A 21321-nucleotide genomic window follows, 5' to 3' on the forward strand; every position below is an offset into this window, starting at 1 on the left:
TAGAAGTTCGTCTTTATCTCCAAATTTTTACAAGGTGAAAAAAAACAAAATGGCGCCCGTGGTTGCGTTTTGAGTAAGTTAGTGTACGCCTGGAATTGTCAAACTGCGTACAGCCTGGTACCTCAGGATCGATCTGAATCACAACATGATTAATGAGACTTTAAAGTGAACTTAATTTATTTGAGGAATGACCTAAGAACGGGTTAAAAACTTCATATTTGACGAAATGGTGCGATCTCCAACTTTTTGGTCGATTTTTCACCCCGAGAGGAACATGCTTCAGAAAAATGAATACAAAGAATTTGTAGATTTTATAAATCATTCCTCCAATGAAAAAGGTTTTCTTTCGAATGGTCAAAGGTAGAAGTCGTTAAATTGAACCGTTTTCAAATGAGATTGTACGCAGTTTTGAAAAATCATGTTTCGATATAAACGCGTTTAAAGCCGAGAGTGTCTCATGGCGGCCGGGACGCCGCTTCGAACAATGGCCTGTAGAAACTTTTCTTGTTTGCGGATCGAAAAACCCTTGCAACACAATATAATAGACATTTATCCCTTTCAAAAAAAATGCAATAACAAAAAAATCGATTTTTGGAATTTTTTTAATGAGAATCTCCCCTTAAAGCAACAGCTGAATTTCTCAAATTTAAGGACATCTGTACGCTAAATTTTGAGATGCACTGTATGTATTACAAGTCCGCGGAATTACAGCTCGCGCAGAATAACCCACGTTCACGGTACATCCTATGTTAACTATTAATTTATATGTGTGGTCATTAATACAGTTTATGTAACATATTACCTACTTTAACTTTCTTGTACGTCTTCTGGTCATTAGTTGACTTTAATAATGATCAATAGTAATTTGCCAGAAAGTATAAGAGGATTTTCATCATCATAAAATTAGTGTATCATTAGGATAAAACTAATCATTATATGTATGGGTTACATTAGGTAAACATTATTGTTCTCACGAAACAGGAGAGTTCAGTGATATCAACGATAAAATTTGATGCTATAATTAATCACCTACACACTTAGAAAAATTCAAGTAAATTTAGGTGCTCTGAGACTGACATATACGAGCGTCAATTTTGACATAAAATTAAGTCATGATAGACACGAAATTCAGCTCAATCAAACGTACGTTTCGTCGAGTAACAAACTTTTAAGTCTCGGAGCACTTAATATTACATGACATGTTTGTTTACGTGTCATCCTTTATGTCAAAGATGGATTCCGTCACGTGTAAAATTAGGATTTTCGAAGTGTGTAGTTCTAACATCATTCCGTAAACAACATTCATTTAAATTTTTATGAGTACTTAAGAATAGACCAGGAATAGATCATTTTTTAACACGATTTATTCTATAAATCCTGAAAGTTCATTTAAAATGTACAAGTATACTAGGAAAAAAAACCGTTCCCGAAAACGGGAACGGACCGTGAACTAAAAATCACGGCCAGCTATCCAGAACAAAATTTTCTCAAATATACACCGTGAACTATGGTTCACGGCTGTGGTTCACGAATATGGGAACTCTTTTTTCCCCGTGTAAGTAAATTTTGGGTAAAAATTGGTTTCCTCCACTGTTTGGTAATTTTTGAACTACGGAAGTATTCGGTAAAAGTTTAAAAATCAGTGAAGAATTAAAAATTTTGCAAATTTATTCCGAAAATGTACGGACCAATGATAAAAATAAAATTCCTAGTCAAGACCGGGAATCGAACCCACCCGCCTCCAGTATGGTCTTGCTTTACAGCTGCGTCTTTATCGACTGAGCTGAGGGAGGCTTCTCCTCCCAAAAGCATAAATTTTAAAATTCTTCAGTTCAGTAAACAAAACATCCAATGTTTTTCAATGTCCCATCAAAATTTGCTTTTTAAGCTCACTCGAAAAAAAACCTTACCTCCCTTTTGGGATCGACCATTGAAATAAAATATTCGTCTCGTTCCGAAACTTTGAAACCCCTCCGGGCCGCCGGAACTCCTTCCCGTCCCAAACCCGTGCTGCCCTGGAAACAAAAAAAAAAACAAAACCCATTATTATTGGTCACGAAAATGTCCCATTAATGTGTAAATCTTCTTCCGATTCCGACATGCATCCGCGCGGAGTGAATGGGCTCGGTGGATTCAAATCCAGCTTAAAATTTATGAAATTAAAATGACTCCATGACCGGTCATGGATGCATAAGCTGGCACTAGCGCTCTACCCCCATCGCATCGCAGAGCATCATTGTCCATCCGAATCAGGTGAAATAATTCCACTCAGTGTGTGTGTGTGTGACGGAATGCAGTGGCAGGTGAACGAGCCGGAAGATGGAACGGAAGGGACGGGAGTGTTTGGCACAAAAATATGTCAGTGGACTTTATGGTTAATGGAAAAATGGTTCCCATAAAATGATCGGTTTTCAATATTGAAAAGATAGGAATGGATGGGTTCGGAGGGGGTGGCAAGAACGGCGGTGCGGTGTTCGGAAAGTTTTTTTTTTATTTTTTTGGTTCCCCCGGAATTGATTGCCCCATGGCGAGCTCCGGAGAGTCGTTGGAAATATTTTGCGTTTTCGGGAAATTACGTTTTATTGTGCCAGGAGATGGCTATGAAAATTAATTTCGATTGCAGCGTTACGACTGTCATAAAAAACGCTTTTATGAATCGAAACTGATGATGCGAATGCGCCCCAATTGGTCCGTTGGTGGAAGTTTGAAAAAAGGAAAGCGTTCTGGAGAATTTTCGGCAATGGTTTGAGCTCAGACAAACAGACATTACGCTTTGCTTATTTCTCACTGTAGATCCTCTCCGTTAAAACACTACCGTCCTTCTGTTGAGTACACTGTGACGGACAGTAAGCTCAACAGATGGTGCTAGTGTATTAACTTCAATCGCAAGACAATTGACGGTACTACCATAGAGGTAGCTCTAAGACTAGTAGGTCCCGAAGAAACGAGCTTTTTGCCTCAGCTCTGGTACTATCTTCGGTCCCAAGCTAATCGATGCACTCCTCGAAACATAGGAAAATCCACGAACCCCTCATTTTATCTGTCAAACTTTCATAGCGAATCAAAACAAACATTGAGTAGTACTAGTATGTTGACTAAAATGGGGTACGTTAATGGATTGGCTTGGGACCAATATGCTAGTCAAGTAGTGAGCCAATTTAAAATCGTTAGTTTCCACCGGTTGGTACTGCCAACTAAGAATCATTTAAATTTACCGTTATGCTAAATAATAACGATCGAATGAACTATTTCGCGGATCAATCCCAAAATACCCCTGCGCACGCCCATGGTCCTCTATCACCTTTATCGGTATTTATTATTTCGCTAAACAGTTACCAACAAGCCTGGGAAACGGAGCGGTGAAAGAAAGAGGCTACAATATGTTACCGCGATTGTAGATTGAGCACACCGTTCACGGGCCGGCAGTCATAAACCACATTGCTCAAACCAGATTGTTATTAATCATTCAGATGCCGAACTGCGACAACGCCAACGACATCACCCATGAAGGTGTACTAACTGTTCGGGTGATGTTCAATAATTCAACGCATCCATTTTAACCGCAACGATATTATGTTACGGAAATGGGATAGCTTGCACTGATTTTATCCCTTTGAAATTATGCCTTCTCTCGTAAAGATGTACAAATGTGCGTTAACTGGGCACGTGTGTGTGTGTTTGTGTGATTCAAGCCTCTCCAAAGCCGATTAACGGATGCTTGCTGGTGGAAGGTTGTGAAAATCAAAGAGCGTTCATTCGCTGGTTCGTGGTAGCGGAAATTATTTCCCAAAAAGGCCCAGCGCTTAAACCCATCAAAAGGATTTTTTAATGAATGTCTTGTGTTCATTATCGGCTTCCAACTTAATGTCGGTGTTTTATTATGTTGCTGTCGGTGATTGGTAATGACGATGGTGGTAATGATGTAGGAAACATGTCGTAAGGGATGATGTGTTTTACAAAAAAAAGACTAAGTAGGTATATTAATCTTCAGACTGATTGCTGTGGGCGTGAGTATTTTTTTAAATGATATTGAGATTACAAAAGGAAAGCCATTATTAAACTTTTAATCTTAATATTAAACAGTAATTAATTAAAAGTGACACAATGGGATGTTAAACAATAGAATTGATTCCACGGAAATTATTTCCGAAATTTCACCCAAAGTAGTGTGCTAACGTACGACATGAGGTTTGTGGTGGTCGGAAATGAAAGCCTGTATACATTTTTCCGTAAATCATCGATTCCACCCAACAAACAATTTTAGCTGCAGCTTAGCTTATACAGGCAAAAATTAGCTGCATAAGGCAAATTTTGGCTGTATAAGCTAATCTGCAGCTAAAATTGTTTGTTGGGCAAGATCTTCACGATGCAGCACAGATTCGAATTAGGTCAATAATTTTCCACGCTGTGAGTGCTACCAGATATGTGTATCGGCGTTACCACAGCCAGTTTCCAGGCAACAGGAAAGACTCCCTCCGACAGAGAAAGGTTGAATAAACAGCTAGCAAGCACATTGGCACATCGTTTGACAAACGCAGCTACACGCAATCATAACACTTTTTTTTTCGACCACTATGGCTAAGGTCCCAGGGTGGAACTCCCTGCTAGCTGTATCAAAGTTAAGCATTATTTACTACCGAAAATAATCGTTTTACACCTATTCAACGTAATCATCAAATTTTCGAATTGTTTGCTTTAAATTACATGAAATTAACATAATTTCCGTAATGAATCCAATGTAAACCAAAAAGATCGAAGAGACGAAGAAATATTGCATCTGTAAATAGGCAATATTACTGAATAACAACGCTCTTGATTGGCTTCTGACCGACTTGAAAATACTAGTTAAAAATCCTTTGAGAAGCCCCCTGTCGAGCTAGTCGAAAAAGGAATGCCCACACTTCAAACTCAGCCAAGCATTTAAACACCGAAGGAACAAAAGAGGCGACAAATTATCTGGGCTTAACCTGTTTACATCTCATTAGACTGATGCAAAATTTGAAATTTTCGCTCCACAGTGCTCGAACGGTTTCAAATCAGATCCTGATTAGCTTCCCAAAATTTAAACTCATTTGATAAGAAACTGACTTGGCACAAACTGTTCGAAGTTTATAAGGAAATTACTATGGGAAAACCAAACTTTTTGTTCATTGTCTTCTACCTGTTGCTTTTTCGAAAATTTCTATAACTATTCTTACGGGAAATTTTCTAAGCTACAACTTAACTGTTTTTCAGCCAAATGTCAAATTAAATTGTTATTAATTGTTTAAGAGATTGATAATCTTATGGCATGATCAAGCAGCTGTTTTGTGGGCAAGGATCCGATTTGTATGAGGAATCAGTGAAATTACTCGACGACTACTTCCTGCCACTAAAGTGCTTGCCAAGGAAACGACACATTTTTAGGAACCTCGAGCAAATTCCTGATGAGTCCATCGAGAAATTTGTATTGCGTCTAAGGGAGCAGGGGAGCCTTTGCGACTACGGAAACTGGCTGGAAGAAAATATAAAGGAGCAGCTATTTGAAAAAGGCCTTTCGGATCAGTTGAGAGCCAAGATACTTACGAAGCCAGACATGACACTGGCACAAACGATCGAAATGGCTCGTTCTTTGGAAACCATCGAGAAACATCGAAAGAATTTGCAGAAATACGAAAATGTGAATGAAATTTCTGGATCGAAGGGTGTTTGTTTTCGTTGTGGCTATTCGGGGCATTACGCTAACGACGACGAGTGTCCGGCCCGCGACAAGAAATGTGAAAAATGTCATCTGCTTGGACACTTCAAGAGGTGCTGCAGGACGAAGGGAGCCCGAATTCAAAACAATTCCAAGTCACGACGGAAGAACAAAGTGCGCCAAATTGCGAAAGAGGATTCGGAACGCGAAGAAGATTCGTACGATGAAGACGACTTATGTGACGAGTTAATTACGTTTGCGCAGTAACTTCGGACGGTGAAGATAAAGTTTCTTGCAAGGTGGGAGGAATTAAACTTAAATAGATGGTGGACTCTGGTGCAGGCGTCAATGTGATCAGTCAGTCTGCGAGGGAGTACTTGAAAAGTCAAAAAGTGAAGGTCCAATACCAAACAGACAAAGTTAAGAATAAGTTGTTAGCATATGGGAACAACAAGCTGAACGTGTTGGGTATGTTTGTAGCTGACATCGCAACGAAACAGTCTTCTGTCAGTGATAAGATCTTCGTCGTCAAGGAATCTGGATCCAACCTACTAGGACGAAGAGCAGCAACCGATTTGAGAATACTGAAAATCAACACTTCTAATTGCGCTGTCCAGCCGGAAACGGCAAGGATTGGGAAATTGAAAGGAGTGGTTGTGTCAATTCAGATAGACCCTACGGTGAAACCAGTTCAGCAGCACTGCAACCGAAAGTCGAGCAGGAGATAGCCAGATTACTAGAACAGGATGTAATCGAAAGAGCCCCACGTGATTTTCCGTGGATCTCACGAATCGTCGTTCGACCAAAGCCAGGTAACAACGATGAAATTCGCCGGTGTGTCGACTTGCGCGATGATAACAAAGCGATTGTGCCGCAGCATCATCCACTGCCAACCTTTGATGACATCGTCCCCCATCTACACAACTGCAATGTGTTTTCCAAAATCGACCTTAACAAGGCTTTTCATCAGCTCGAGTTAGCAGAAGATTAACGATCGATTACTACCTTCGCTATGCACGATGGGTACTATCGATACAAACGCCTGACTTTTGGAATTAATTGTGCTTCCGAAGTGTTCCAAAGCGTAATGGAGCGAGTGTTGGCGGGGATTCCAGGAGTTAAATCATTCATCGACGATGTATTGGTGTTCGGACCGGACAAGGCAAGTCATGACAGAGCGTTGAAAGCTGTGATGGAAAGGCTACGGAAGTTATGGGAGAGGTTATGGGACATCAGTCAAGCGACAAAGGCATAGGTCCGGCAGCCGAGAAAGTAGATGCAATCCGCATGTTCCGTAATCCTGAATCCGTGGAAGAACTTCGAAGCTTCTTAGGACTAATCAACTATCTCGGTAAGTTCATCCCTAACTTATCACCTCTGACTGCTCCGTTGAAGGAACTACTGTGCAAAGAAAAGCGATTTAAATAGGAACCCAAACATACTTTGGCTTTCGAAAAAATCAAGGATGAAGTTGCCAATCCACGGAATCTTGGGTATTATTCGCCACACGATGAAACCATTTTGATCGCTGATGCTAGCCCCGTGGGTTTGGGAGCCGTCTTACTCCAAGAGAAGCAGGGACGAAAAAGAGCTATTTGCTACATTAGTAAGGGATTGTCTCCAGCGGAACAAGCTTACGCACAGAACGAAAGGGAAGCATTAGCATTGGTATGGGCGACGGAAAGGCTCGAAGCGTATCTCAGAGGGTTAGAATTCAAACTAATCACTGACCATGAACCACTGAAAGTTATGTTTGGGACAAACCGTAAACAATGCCCTAGAATTGAAAGGTGGGCTTAGAGGTGGCAGTCTTTTCGTTACAAAATTGTGCATGTGTCAGGTAAAGCCAACATTGCCGATCCGTTGTTAAGATTGACCCGCTTCCGAGAATGCTCTACGTACGACCAAGAAGGTGAAGCTATGCTTCTTAGTATTCTCGTGTCTGTTAAACCTAATGCTATCACTTTGGATGAGATCGTAGATGAATGGTGAAATTGAAAGAAGCTGTCCACACGACCCAATGGGATGGAAAAGTCAAACATTACTATCCGTTTAGAGAAGAAATAGTAGTCCTGAATGATGTCGTTATGAGGGGTAATCGTATCATTATTCCTTTGGTCCTGAAAAACAAGGTGTTGAAGCTGGCACACATCGGACATCCAGGAATCGAGAAAACAAAGCAGTGTCTCCGTGGGAAGAAGTATGTGATGAACTAGCCTACGGCTAAAAATCACAAAAATAAAGAAAAAAAAAAAAAAAAAAATCCGTGGGAAGGTTTGGTGGCCGAAAATTGATAAAGATGCTGAGCAAACTGTGAAATCCTGTCTTGATTGCCAGTTAGTAAGTACTGTTGGATCGCCAGAACCAATGGCTGTCCGAGAATTGCCGTGCCAACCGTGGCATACACTATCGATGGATATGCTAGGTCCACTTCCTTCTAGTGAATCGATTCTAGTACTGATTGATTTGTACAGCCGGTGTCGAGTAACGGAGGTTATGCAAACCACTGCCATAAGAGAGACATAATTGATCGACTGAGGTGTACATTTTTCAGAATGGGCATTCCTGCGGTGTTACTTTCGGACAATGCAAAGAATTTTTCTAATATCCAGATGGAAGATTTCTGCAAAGCGCTGGGCATTAAGCTCAAACATACTACTCCGTACTGGCCCCAAGCAAACGGGGAAGTCGAGCGTCAGAATCGTTCAATACTGAAAATTTTGCGGATTTCCCAAGTGAATGCTACCGATTGGAAGGCTGATTTGGAGGAAGCAAACTATGTGTACTCGTTAATACAAGATCCCGCGACGGGTCGTTCACCTGCTGAAGTTCTTTTTGGCCGACATTTTCGTGACTGGGTTCCGAAGGTCGGTGATGAAGTAGGCAGGGATGATCAAGAAATAAGAGACCACGATTGGAGCTACAGACAAAACGCCAAAATTCGTTACGATAGTGTACATAGAGCCGATGAATCGAATTTGCTTCCTAGAGATCGAGTTTTAATGCGAAATCTTGTACCTCAAAACCAATTGTCCACGCCGTATCTTGCAGAACCAGCCATTGTCCTAGAGAAGAGCGGAAACAGCGTGTTGGTCGAAACATCAAATGGAAGAAGATACCGGAGAAATTCATCACATCTGAAGCGGCTTCCAGAAGTTGAAGAATTGGATCATGCGACGCAGGACAGTCAAGAGGAATCACGTTATTCGAGTTGGGCAACACCACAAGGGACAAACAGCAGTACCCCGCTGCAAGTTTTCCAGAGTAATCAGGGTGAAGTATTGGGAAGACCGAAAAGGGAAGCAAAGCGCCCTCTGTGTTTTGAAGATTATGAGATGGGTGCTTCAGTTCAATGTTTCAAATAATTACTTTTTATACGACTAATCCACAGAAGAGTGAGATTGTTACATTAGATAAAGAGAAATTTAATCTGGACACACTGGTCAAGGGGGAGAATAAAAGAAAAAGTCAACCAATGTAAACGCGTGTGTTTTGATTCAATTCGATAATCTAATCCCTGGTCAAAGATACAACAATGACTATTGGCAATTCGCCTCTTCGTTCACTCTGTAACTCTTCACGCCTATGGTAAAATCCCATAAGCAAACATCAGTCTGTGCGTGAAACTTGGTGAACATTTCCTTACCCTTTCACTCCTATGAAAAGCCCATATGATGCTGTCAGTCTTTGCGTGAAGAAACGGCAGCTTGCTGGAGGAATGAAGAGATAAGACCAAGTCCACTAGATTTCATGCACAGATTGTCAGATGCTTATGGGATTTAACCAGGAGTAAATAGTTGTAGAATCGCCGTCAACGATTTTGTAAGGGCCAATGCTGCAAACTTAAACAATAACATTTTGCGTGAATTTCTCGAAAAAGAAAACTCAAGAAAACCAACATCATGATTGTGTAGAGAAAGAGTCCTTCTATCCGATACAATTAGTGGCTTACATGGATTGACTTTGACGTACTAGACATTTACGAAAGAAGCCATTATTTATGTTTTCGACATTGGTCCTTATGAACGCTCAGTGTCGGTATCACGAAAATTTTATTTTGACAGATCGATGTCCAATAGACTGATGCAAATTTTGACATTTTCGCTCCACAGTGCTCAAACGGTTCCAAATCGGGTCCTGATTAGTCTCCCAAAATTTGAACTCATTTGATAAGAAACTGACTTGGCACAAACCATTTGAAGTTTATATGGAAATTACTATAGGAAAACCAAATGTTTTGTTCATATCCATCTAACAACTTATCATATCGCTCTGCTTAAAAAAATGATAACTGAACTCGTAGAAAATTTTCTCAGCTACAACTTCGTCCTGAACCACTTTTCAATATAATGTAAGCATCAAAAGTTGTCAATAATTCAAGCCACTAATGTCTTACGATTATGCTCAATCAACTGTTCAGCAGGCAACATTGGTGTTTCTGGCGCTTGGAATAGAGCACAAAAATCATGGCTGCTATGTCACACTGCAGGATACAGTGTTGCTCACAAAACAGCTGCTTGATCATGCCATAAGATTATCAATCTCTTAAACAATTAATAACTATTTTATTTGACGTTTGGCTCAACAACTATATTCTGCTAACTTGAAGCTGAGAAAATTTTCCATAAGTATAGCTTTTGAATTTTTGAACAGTGCAATATGGAAAAAGGTAAGAAGACGATGAACAAAAAGTTTGGATTTCCCATAGTAATTTCCATATAAACTTCAAATGGTTTGTGCCAAGTCAGTTTCTTTTCAAATGAGTTCAATTTTTGGGAGACTAATCAGGACCCGATTTGGAACCTTTTGAGCACTGTGGAGCAAAAATGTCAAAATTTGCATCAGTCTAATGTCCAACTATGCCAGTTATACCACTGAGGCAAAACAAAAAAGGGGTCAGCTTTGAGTCAGCTTTTGCATGAAGTTCCACATATGTTATGTGATAGAGCTCAGAGCGTTTTCAATATCTGCTATTGAGATTGTTGGCATTGAGCAGTTAATTGTGTAAGATGGTAAGCTTTCCGCCAGATTAGTTTGAAATCGCAAGTTTTAGTTTGAAATCGCAAGGAAAAATCGGATTGGGGATGACGTGTTCGAAATTTTGGTATTTTGTGTTCATAGGGTAATAAAAGTCCTGTGTTTTAGTCTTCTATAATGCTCTCAAAGGCAGACCAGAAACCTGGTCTTTCGTGATGTATAAAGCATCGGTCTATCAGCGGCCGGAAAGAGTTGGAACCGGTGGGAAGCCTTACAGGAGACCGACTATAGAGAATGATGAATAGACTTCTTTAGTTTGTTTGGTTTGATTTGCAGCACTATTAGAATTAAGGATACTAATGGGGTCTGATTAACTTTCTATTTCTCTTGAGCCCACTCTAGAACCTACATTTCGTATCTAGATCTATAAGTGAACTGCTGGTCTGAGTTCCTCTGGTGTATTCAATTAGAGGATGTTCCTTAATATACAGTTAAACAGCATGATGTGAACAACTTCAATGACAGTTGTTCAGTAGTGCAGTTCTGCTTTCGGTACAATGTGCTGAGTGACTTACTCCTTGGTTGAATACACTCTGCAGTCCGCAAATCGCACCGTATGCTCCAAAATGTGTACAACGTAGAGGCAGCTTAGCATAAGGTTTGTACGAAGCAGTCGGCATTGAACATTCAGATCAATTTGCCACAAGATCGCATTCTGTCCTTCCCTGCAGGATATCGACCACGGTTAAGGCTCTGTTTGTGTCCCTTCTAGTCCGGCGAAGTTCTAGGTCAATAAGTTGACAACGGCTTTCGTAGCTGGGTAATCGAAACGGATCAATTCCAAGGCAATCAACGTAGCGCAAAACGAATAAAGCACCGTTGTTGTTGTTTAAGTTCCAAACCGCTGAACAATACTCAAGCGTCGATCCAACAAGCGAACAATAGAGCGATTTTAGACAGTAGATGTCGGTGATACTCAAATAATGAAGAGCACATATTAGCGTTGTATTCAGTCTATAGTCTTTGGAGGAGAGTCCTGTTTGATAGAGTTTTGTGGCGGAAAAACCGACGACGGGCTTTCCGAAGAACATTCCGGCAGTGTCTTAAATCAGCATTCTGTTCAACAGCAGGCTATGATTTTCTTTAGCAATAAATTAATATGCCAGTTATTTTTCAGTCCTTGAAGAAGCTAGTTGTTTCAATCAATTTATCCGATCTACGGCTAGATTTCACAATAAAGCCTGGTACGCAGCTGAAAAGAAAACGGGAAGGTAATTTTTGAGGAATATTCCCAAAAGTAAATTTGACAGCTATAGGGAGGTGTCTTTTGCTGAATTTTGAGATCATTGGGGGGTGTCGTCGAATTTTAAAATCAGCAATTATCAGTTTTTATGTTGTTAAAATGCATCCAAAACATCATTTTTACAACAAACGTTAAAATTACCTTATGGAATAATTGATCAGACCATAATTCCGCAAGCAAAGTGAAATTTTATTCAGAATGCGCCACCTTCATGTCGATCACGATACTTATGAAATCGACCTTTCCTTTACCGATTTCTTTTGAACTGGGCTAAGAAATGCTAATTAAAAGAAATTTCTTTAGCATTCCGTGTCCTATCCCGTAGCACGTAAAAACGTCATTACTTTTCAGCTGCGTACCAGGCTTAAGAAGGAGGAAAAAGAAATGCTGCCAAACAACCATCAGTACGCCAGCCTAATCGGTAGACTGTTATAAGTGGCGGTGAAACTTGACCGGACAACTAGCACACCATTGTAAGCTGATTGGACAGCAGCTAAACGTGTCCTCCGGTATTTGCGATCCCCGCAGGACCACACACTTTCGTTGAAAGTCGAGGAGTCAACATTGGAGGATTATGTGGATGCAGATTGGGCTAGTGATGCAGTCAGTCGAAAATCCAATTCCGGATACGTGGTCCTGTACGGCGGAGGACCTATTTTTTGGGCATCACGCAAGCGAATCTGCATTGCGCTAAGGAATACCGAAGCTGAATTTGTGGCGCTCACTGAGTGCTGCCGCGAGCTAACGTGGATTGTACGGCTACTTCAAGATTTCTCGGTGGACGTTCAAGCTCCGGTGTTGATACATGAGGACAACCAGTCCTGCATGGAGTCATCGAAGATCAACAATCGCTTGAAGCATGTGGACACTAAGTACCATTTTGTCCGCAAATTATACGATATGCTTACTAAGCCACTGCACAGTCAGTGGTCCAGAATGCAGATTTAGGTGGAATGATATGTTTTGAGCCTGAAAATGAAACTTTAGACTAAAAGTTTTATCTGCAAAGTTGTTCCTTATAGTTATGCCCTCATTTTTATGACAATGAATTGTAGGGTGGTTCCTATAATAATTAAAATCAAAAATCTAACTTATTTGTTTGAATAAATTAAGGTATACATTTTTCGGTAAAGTTATAGCTGAGCTAATTTCAAGCAACTTTTTAGAAAACAACTTTTTTGTATCTCTTAAATTGGCCGATTTAGAGCTATTTTTTTTAATTGAGTTAGGGTGGCTCTAAAAAAAACAGTTGTTTTGCTCTAGTTTTCTTATTCCGAATTTCTCAGCAAAGGTGTTGTCGATAACCACAGCGGATTGAGATAATTATTTCGGAGGATCTTCACTTATTTCTTCTTAATTCACAGTTCAATTTATTTGCATTAACTTTAAACTAATTAACTTTACTTAAATTTATTTCAATTTCACTTTGTACTTTATGAAATTCTCACTGTCCAATTTTTGTCGTCTCAACCACTCGGAACTGATGATAAGGGCTCCGTCTATGTGATGGTAGAACAACCAAAGAGGTTTATTTATGCTGCGGCGGTTCCTTTTATAGCTGTCAGTTAACGGAAGAAAGAGAAGGAACAGTCGGAACTGCACAAACGTCAATAAACGCACAGTTCTGCTGCACGGTCGATCCCATAATCGATGAACGGGGAGTGTTAGTTTGATGGCGAGATTGATGATCGATGATGCCCACTGACGTATAGGTGTCTCTGCTCGCATATGCGAACAGGTGTCTTCAAATAACTTTTAGATCTTAAGAAAGCGTAAATTTTTGCCACACAAAGCTTGTCAATATCTTTCGCCGATCAAGAGTTATTGACGTTTTTATACTAAAAATATACACTTTTCAAATGTTAATATCTCTGGTTGGAGCAAACAAAAAAAAAAGTTTTTCTATGACATTTGAAAGGACGTATGTTATTCTCAATAAAATGAAAAAATGGAGGCATGTTATTTTTTAAACTCGTATAAAATTAATTTGAATTTATTCATATTTTTTACTATATTCGGGTATATCTTTTTTATTAAAAGAGATACAGCCAACAAATTTCGCTATAAAACATTCGTCTTAAAGAGTTTTGAAAGTCTCTAGAAGATGACTTTCATGAGAAATTTTAAATAAAAAAGTTATTGGCAAAAGATTGATTTCATAGGACCACTAAATGTCCAACTATTGAAACAAATGTACTAGCACATTTTATTTAAATTTGTCAGCGCAGAAGTCAGCCAGATTCCGAGAAGCTATAGGTGTTCAGCAGCCGAAGAGGAGTGTTGAAGATGCCGCTTGATGAACAGACATCGATCAACAGCAGGCTATGATTTTTTGTAGCAGTAGAGTAAAATATATTCATTTGTCAGTTAGTTTTCGACCCTTGAACAAGCTAGTCGTTTTAATTAATTTATTCGATCCAAGGCTAGATTTCCAAAAACATTCCACCATACTTGTCTGTAAGACAGGCACAAAAAAGCTCTGCGTATGGGAGTGTGTCAATTTGAGAGACCCCGGTTTGCATTTGTAAAACAGAGCATGTGTGCGAACCATCAATAGCCCAAGTAACCAAAAGTTCTGATAAAAGGTTATTTGTGGCTTAAGCAGCTTGGTTGAAGGTGGTCTATATAATTCTAAGCAGCTTCATTTTTAAGTCGTTATAAGTACTTGAAAGTTCCGATACCATTAATTGCAGAGAATTCAAAGCAGCTTCTGGCGGAACTTGAACGGAACTTGAAGAAAATAAGTTAAAAAAGGTTTTTTGTCCTCTACACCAATTTTATATGTATTTAGTAGTAGCATTGGAGCTGTTTGAAGAATTAATCCCAGTCCTTCTGCGTGAGAGCCCCCGCACGAACCACTACGTCATCTGAGATACATGCTTTCGTTTTCTGCTGAATATTATAAACTGGGTAATATTCTAGACTTAAACCGGGAAAACCGGGAAAACCGGGAAAGACCAGGATTTTCAAAATAAAAACTCACTATCCACTCAGCCTACGGACACGCAAGATCACCCCTCTGTCCAGAGTGGGGAAATGTGAAGGAAACATTGGAGCACGTTATCTTTCGACCACCCTAAAGTTGATGCCTGCCCTTGCGGAGAATTATCGTCGATAAAATGTGTCGAAATGAGGGGCCTTATTACGAGTGTCACTACACGGTGATAAGGAAGTAATATTCAGAATAAGAGCCGTGATTGCCGTACAAATCAAATGGGAATCACTTCACCGTGACGACAAGTGACAAGTTTTCACCGTGAAGTGACATCCGTAATAAGCCCCGAGGGCACGTGTGAAATGGTGCCAGTGATGAAAATACTGCCGAAGCTGCAGCGAAACTGGAGAGATGAATAGTGAACTAGCAACGCCACCTAGCTTGCGTCATAGGCAACGTTCATCATTTAATTCCCATCCCCGAAGAAACCACCCAGGGCATCCTTCTTAGTTCGACACAAAGCACACATTTTGTCTATCGATAAACACGCTCCGGGCCGGGCCGCTTTGTTTGCATATTGTCTCGGTAATTGCCTTTAGCAATCCTCTACCTCTATGGACTCGCACGCAAACACAATCGTCTCCTAAGGCAGAAGATAAACGAGCGAAAACAAGCAAGTTACCTAATCATGGGTTTATTTAATTTTGCCACATGGGTAAAACTTTTCCTGGAGGGTTCAGTTTGCAAAACTGCGTGACTATAACTATGCACTACAGAAATAACTAATATTACACTTGACGAAATCCATCTTTGACCTAGAGGATGAGACGTAAACAAATACTTCATGTAAAATTGAATGCTCCGAGACTGAAGAGTGCGTTTGATTGAGCTGAATTAATTTATTAGCTATGACTCAATGTTATGTCAATATTGTCGTATATGTCTCAGAGATCCTAAACTTACATTAATTTTTCTAAGTGTCTAGTTTAATGCCTGAAATTTCAAGAATTGAAATATCCCCAAAATCTAGCGAAGCCATCCCCAGTGCCACTACTATAGGGTGTCCCAGAAAGTATAAGCACACTTTCAACTCGCCTCCATTTCTATCCCGATGAAATTCATCAGCTGTTCGTCGATGTGTTTTATTGTTTACTTGATGCTCAACAAGTTTGTGTGCGCAAAGTGAATTTTTTTACAAAACCATCAAAATACGAGGCATTTCCCCGGAAAATAACAAACAGATCGTGCACAAATAGTGCACAATTCCCAACCTATCAGTAAAGGCCCAAACGCAATATGGGCGGAAGCGGAACGGAAGCGGAAAGTTTAACAGTTGTCACAAATGACATCAAGATGTCTAACCGAAGTAGATTTGATTCTAACTAGTTTGCAATTCGACAAGTAAGCTTACTCAGATCGGTCTTTTCCGCTACCGCTGCCGTTCCGCTTCCGCTGTCATTGCGCTGGGGCCTTAAGGAAGTTCCAAACCACCATCCGGAAGTTCGGTGAATAAGTTAACTTTGAGGACACATCGAAATCTGGCCGTAAACCGGGACCGGTGCACAGAAAAGTGGACCAGAAGATCACCAAGCTTTCGTCAATAAGAAAAGCACCTCTGTTCGAGATTTGGCCAAAAAACTGAGAACATTAAAGAGAGATGAACTAGCTTTCGGCTAAAAATCTCTCAAGTAAAGATTAAATCTTTCTTGGCGGGATCAAATGTTACGAACTATGTTGGAGGTTATGTGGCTTTCAGTCTTTTGATGCTCAAAAATGGGGTTTTAAGTTTTCATCTGACGTTTTGGTCACATGTATTGTGCCTTTTGCAAAGAATCTGTGTAAATAAGTTTTTTTTTTTAAAATTCAATGTTGGAATTTCGTTTTAGATTTTACTTACTAACTAAATTCCGTCCACAGCATAGGCACAATGGTCACGATGTTCGGTATCGTATGCTACAAAAACAAGATCTCATGTTAGCCGGACGTCATACTCTCGAGGAGTACATTCGAGGACACTTCTACTCACTTGACCACTCCAGTGTTGCGCCACTAATTCAACATGAACTGGCTAGCAGGACTTGGGTACAGTTTCTCGTTTTGGCGCCACTTTAACTATGGCGGTACCGATACGTTTTGTGACTCTTGTGCCCTTTGCTGTGTTCGTCTACTTCACCTATTGTTTTTCACTGTGTGAAGAACGCCAGCATACGTGCTACTCAAATTGTCTGTATCCCCGAGTAAAGTCCAGCATCAAATTAACAGCAAAATGAAATCAAGTTTTGATATCAACATCAAACTGAAATCATAATTTGATTTCAGTTTGCGCAATTGACAAATTTGATACCAAATTTTGTTTTCATTGTGCTGTACATTTGCTTTTTAAAAATATGTTTGTTTGCATTGCCTTAACATAACATCAAATTGAATACTTGTTTTGTTATCTACAGGAAAAATTGATATCAAAATGAGTTTTCAGTTTGCTCTCACTAATAGTAGAAATAGTTTTCAATGTGATGTCACAGGAAGATTTGTTTGCTCTCAATTTTGATATTTTAATCGTTAAAACGACCAAAACGACAGCAACCTGAGTAATCATTATCAGCGAAATCACATCATCAAATTTAGATTTCAATTTGATCTCAGGCTTTGCACGGGTTTGTGCGCCTCTTCTTCTTATTCTTCGTCTTTTTCTTCTTCTTCTTTCCTTTATTTAACGTCGATCTCTGTTCCGCAATCTAGTACCAATCACCGACGGACATCGACATCCATTGTCGGCAATCGAATGTGCAGGAAGGCAGCTTCCACACCTGCGTAGGATATCGAACTCATTCAAACACACATGGCCCGGGAACAACGGCTTTACTTCCCTTCCGAAGATAGACGTGACCAGAGATTTTTATGTCTCAGAAAAATTCCATCAACCTCGGCTGGGATTGAACCCAGACCATTGAGGTGAGATAGCAGTCACGCTTACGACAACACCACCGGTGCTGGCATCTGTGCGCTTGTTGACAGTGTGTGGTGTGTTTATAATGTGACATGTTTCGAGTATTGGTAGATTTTGTTTTTGACGTAAGATTACGTCTTCCGGCAACATCTTGGGGGTGCAATTTCAAAAAACCAAAATTGACCGCATTACGAAAAGTGGTCAGGTTTTGAACACATATAACTCTGTTAATAGCGGATGGACTTTAATTTTAAACAAGACAATCGATTAAAAAATTTCCTACGAATCTATTTAATTGAACACTTTATTAATTTTCAATATGTCACTATTGAAAATTGCACAAATGTCCAACTGTTGCAATGGTGATCAAAATTATCACAGATTGCCTGCAAACAGCGCTTTCCCTAACACCGATTTCAAAATCGAATTTCAATTTCACTGAATGGTGCTTATTCAATCACCGTGTGTGGTGGTGTCCGGTCGGGCATCAGTAGCAGCAGCAGCAGTGCTTTCAACGCGTGGCGTTGAACATTGTACATAACGAAAGGCTGCTCGCATGCAAGGCTACTCACAGCTGCAGCCCACATTATCGAAGAAGGAGGACGAAGCCTAACTGCTACTGATCGGGATCCATCCTCGTGAGTCTCTGTGGGTCATCTATGCCAAGCGCGTCACCCTCGTTCCGAACAACATACAGCCTCAACCGTGTTCAACACCCTAATAAATCAGCATTACTTAACCATTACGACAAAACGTTCCTTTCTAGGATCACCATCAATTATTGTTGTTTAAAAGTTTATTTTCATTGAACGTTCGCTCGCCGTTCTGCCAACCACACCACCCCAACAGTTCTTTGATAATGTACCCAGCAACAAAACGTTTGTGGTCAAATCCGTCAAGTATTGAAGTGGTATATACAAATTCTCGCAATGACCGAATACCACATGATCATGTCAAAAGAAATTCGTCCAGTCAATATTCGTTTTTTTTTTATTATCTATTGAGTAAGTAAAAAATTCCGTGCGTTTTGTGCACGAAAATGTGTAAGTTTGGCATTTCCGTGATGATAAAAGTGGTTTCTCTTACACAGTCACCGAATATTGATACCAAGCACTGAGCATACCAGACGGTACCGAGCTTTATGCCTTTTGGTGCAAATTTTAAGCCCCTCCTATTAAGAGCATTATGCAAAAAAAAAACTTGCCGAATTCTCTTAATATAGAAGGGGCTTAACATTTGCATCAAAAAGCTTAAACGTTGGTAGGCTCAGATTCTGTGATTGATGTGTTTTCCATAATACATATTTCATTTCTGCACCACTATCATCTCCAAGAACATCGAGGGCAAATTTCCACAGCATTGTTCTAAACTAGCTTCCAAGCTTCCAACCCATCGGTCCTTTTCAGGACAACAAATAAACTGAATAGACTGATAAAAGGGTTAACTAAAGAGTAAGAGCTTGAATCCCTGCCATATCGTCCAGGATTGGCTTGTACTATACTACATGGACATCGACAGAGCACATCAAAAATAGAACTCTCAAATTGCTTCCGAATGTCAACCTATCGAAATGTTTCACTGAAAACGACTTATAAAATCAATATCATATTTGCTATACTTTTGCTGTGACATCATAAATAGCTTTCGTAATCCTACGCCAAATCTACGGTCGTGTCTTGGAGACAACCTCTTACCTTTTTTTTTTTAAAGAATTGCATCCAGCATCTGTGATCGAATGTGAAGACGTGTTGATTGGTGACGGAGTGATCCAATAGTGCTGTTCGTTCTCGTAGTGTTGCTATCTCGTAATTTTCAGCTGTCTTCCCTTGTTCCCACATGGTTTGCAGCCTGTTGGAACAGGAGCGATGGCCGGCGATCCGGGCTTTCAGTGTATTTGACGTCATTCCTACGTAGTACGATGTGCATCCCGCGCATGGGATCCTGTAGATGACGTTCGATCTGTTGTTTTGGTCCAACTTGTCCGTCACCGTCGGCAGTAGGTTGCCGACCGCCTTCTTATTCTTGGCACTGATGATGGTATTGGGGTAGTCTTTTTTCAAGCTTTTCCGTATTTGGCCAGTCAGCTGTCCGACTTGTATCATCGATCGATACTGCGTGTTGTGGCCGCTCGTGACGTCATCGGTTTGTGTTTCGATGCGCCGTTCTCTCGATCGATTGACGAGGTGATTTATTAGTTTCACCGGGTAGTCGTTCAGCTTTAGTTGGGAGATAATCGTGTTTGTGGCCGTTTTTGAGTCGACGTTGGTGGAGAAACTTTTTACTCGGTGAATGAAATTTCGTGCCACATTCACTTTAAGTTGCGTGCTGTGGGTAATTTAGAAACCTACCTGTCTGGTCATCTCGTCATACCAGAAGCAGGTCTAAGAACGGAATTCATCCTTGTTTCTCCACCTCCACTGTGAACTGGATTTTTGGGTGATATAGGTTAAATGTTTCCCTCACCTGTTCGATTTCCTCCTCCAGCACAGCCAATAACCGGAAACTTGGAAACACAGTGTCGAGAAAAGAGTTCCCGCTCAGGTCATACTTACTTGATACTTGATACTTGATGGGCTACGAATCGCCAGGTTGATTCAACGCCGAACGAAGTACTCTTCTCCATTGGACTCGGTCCTGAGCCAATCGCTTCCAGTCGCCATGAACGTTTAGCGACCTGATGTCCTCCTCAACTGCAAATAGCCAACGTGTCCGAGGTCTACCCCGGAGTCGACGACCTCTACCGGGTTCTCTGCTGAATATAATATTTGCTTGTCGTTCTTCCGGCATCCGCACTACATGCCCAGCCCACCGTAGTCTGCCGTGTTTTATAAGCTTCACTATATCCGTACCGTTATACACTTGGTACAACTCGTGATTCATGCGACGCCGCCAGATGCCATTCTCCTGTTTACCGCCGAGTATTGTTCGCAGCACCTTACGCTCGAAGACACCAAATGCTCTCCGGTCAGACTCTTTTAACGTCCACGATTCGTGGCCGTAGACGGCTACCGGAAGTATCAGCGTCTTATACAGAGCGAATTTCGTTTTCGTTTGCAGGCTACGGGACTTCAGCTGGCTACGTAATCCGTAAAAGGCCCTGTTTGCAGCTGCAATACGTCTCTTCACCTCGCGGGTAACATCATTATCGCATGTCACTAGTGTTCCAAGAAACACAAATTCTTCCACTACCTCAAATTGTTCACCATCTAACAACACTACACTACCAACACCACTATTGTTCCCACGCTGTCTACCGGCTACCATGTACTTCGTTTTGGTAGAACTTATCGTGAGCCCAATCCTCGCCGTCTCCCTCTTAAAAGGCACAAACGCCTCTTCCACTGCTCTACGGTCAATTCCGATGATATCGATGTCGTCCGCAAAGGCAAGGAGCATGTACGATCGTGTGATGATGGTACCGTTCCTCTGCACACCAGCTCTCCTAATCGCTCCTTCAAGAGCAATGTTGAACAGTAAGTTTG

Source organism: Ochlerotatus camptorhynchus, unplaced genomic scaffold (assembly GCF_037179485.1).
Source record: "Ochlerotatus camptorhynchus isolate MF236.1 unplaced genomic scaffold, CSIRO-AGI_Acam_v1.1 ptg000056l, whole genome shotgun sequence".
Classification (NCBI taxonomy): Eukaryota; Metazoa; Arthropoda; class Insecta; order Diptera; family Culicidae; genus Ochlerotatus; species Ochlerotatus camptorhynchus.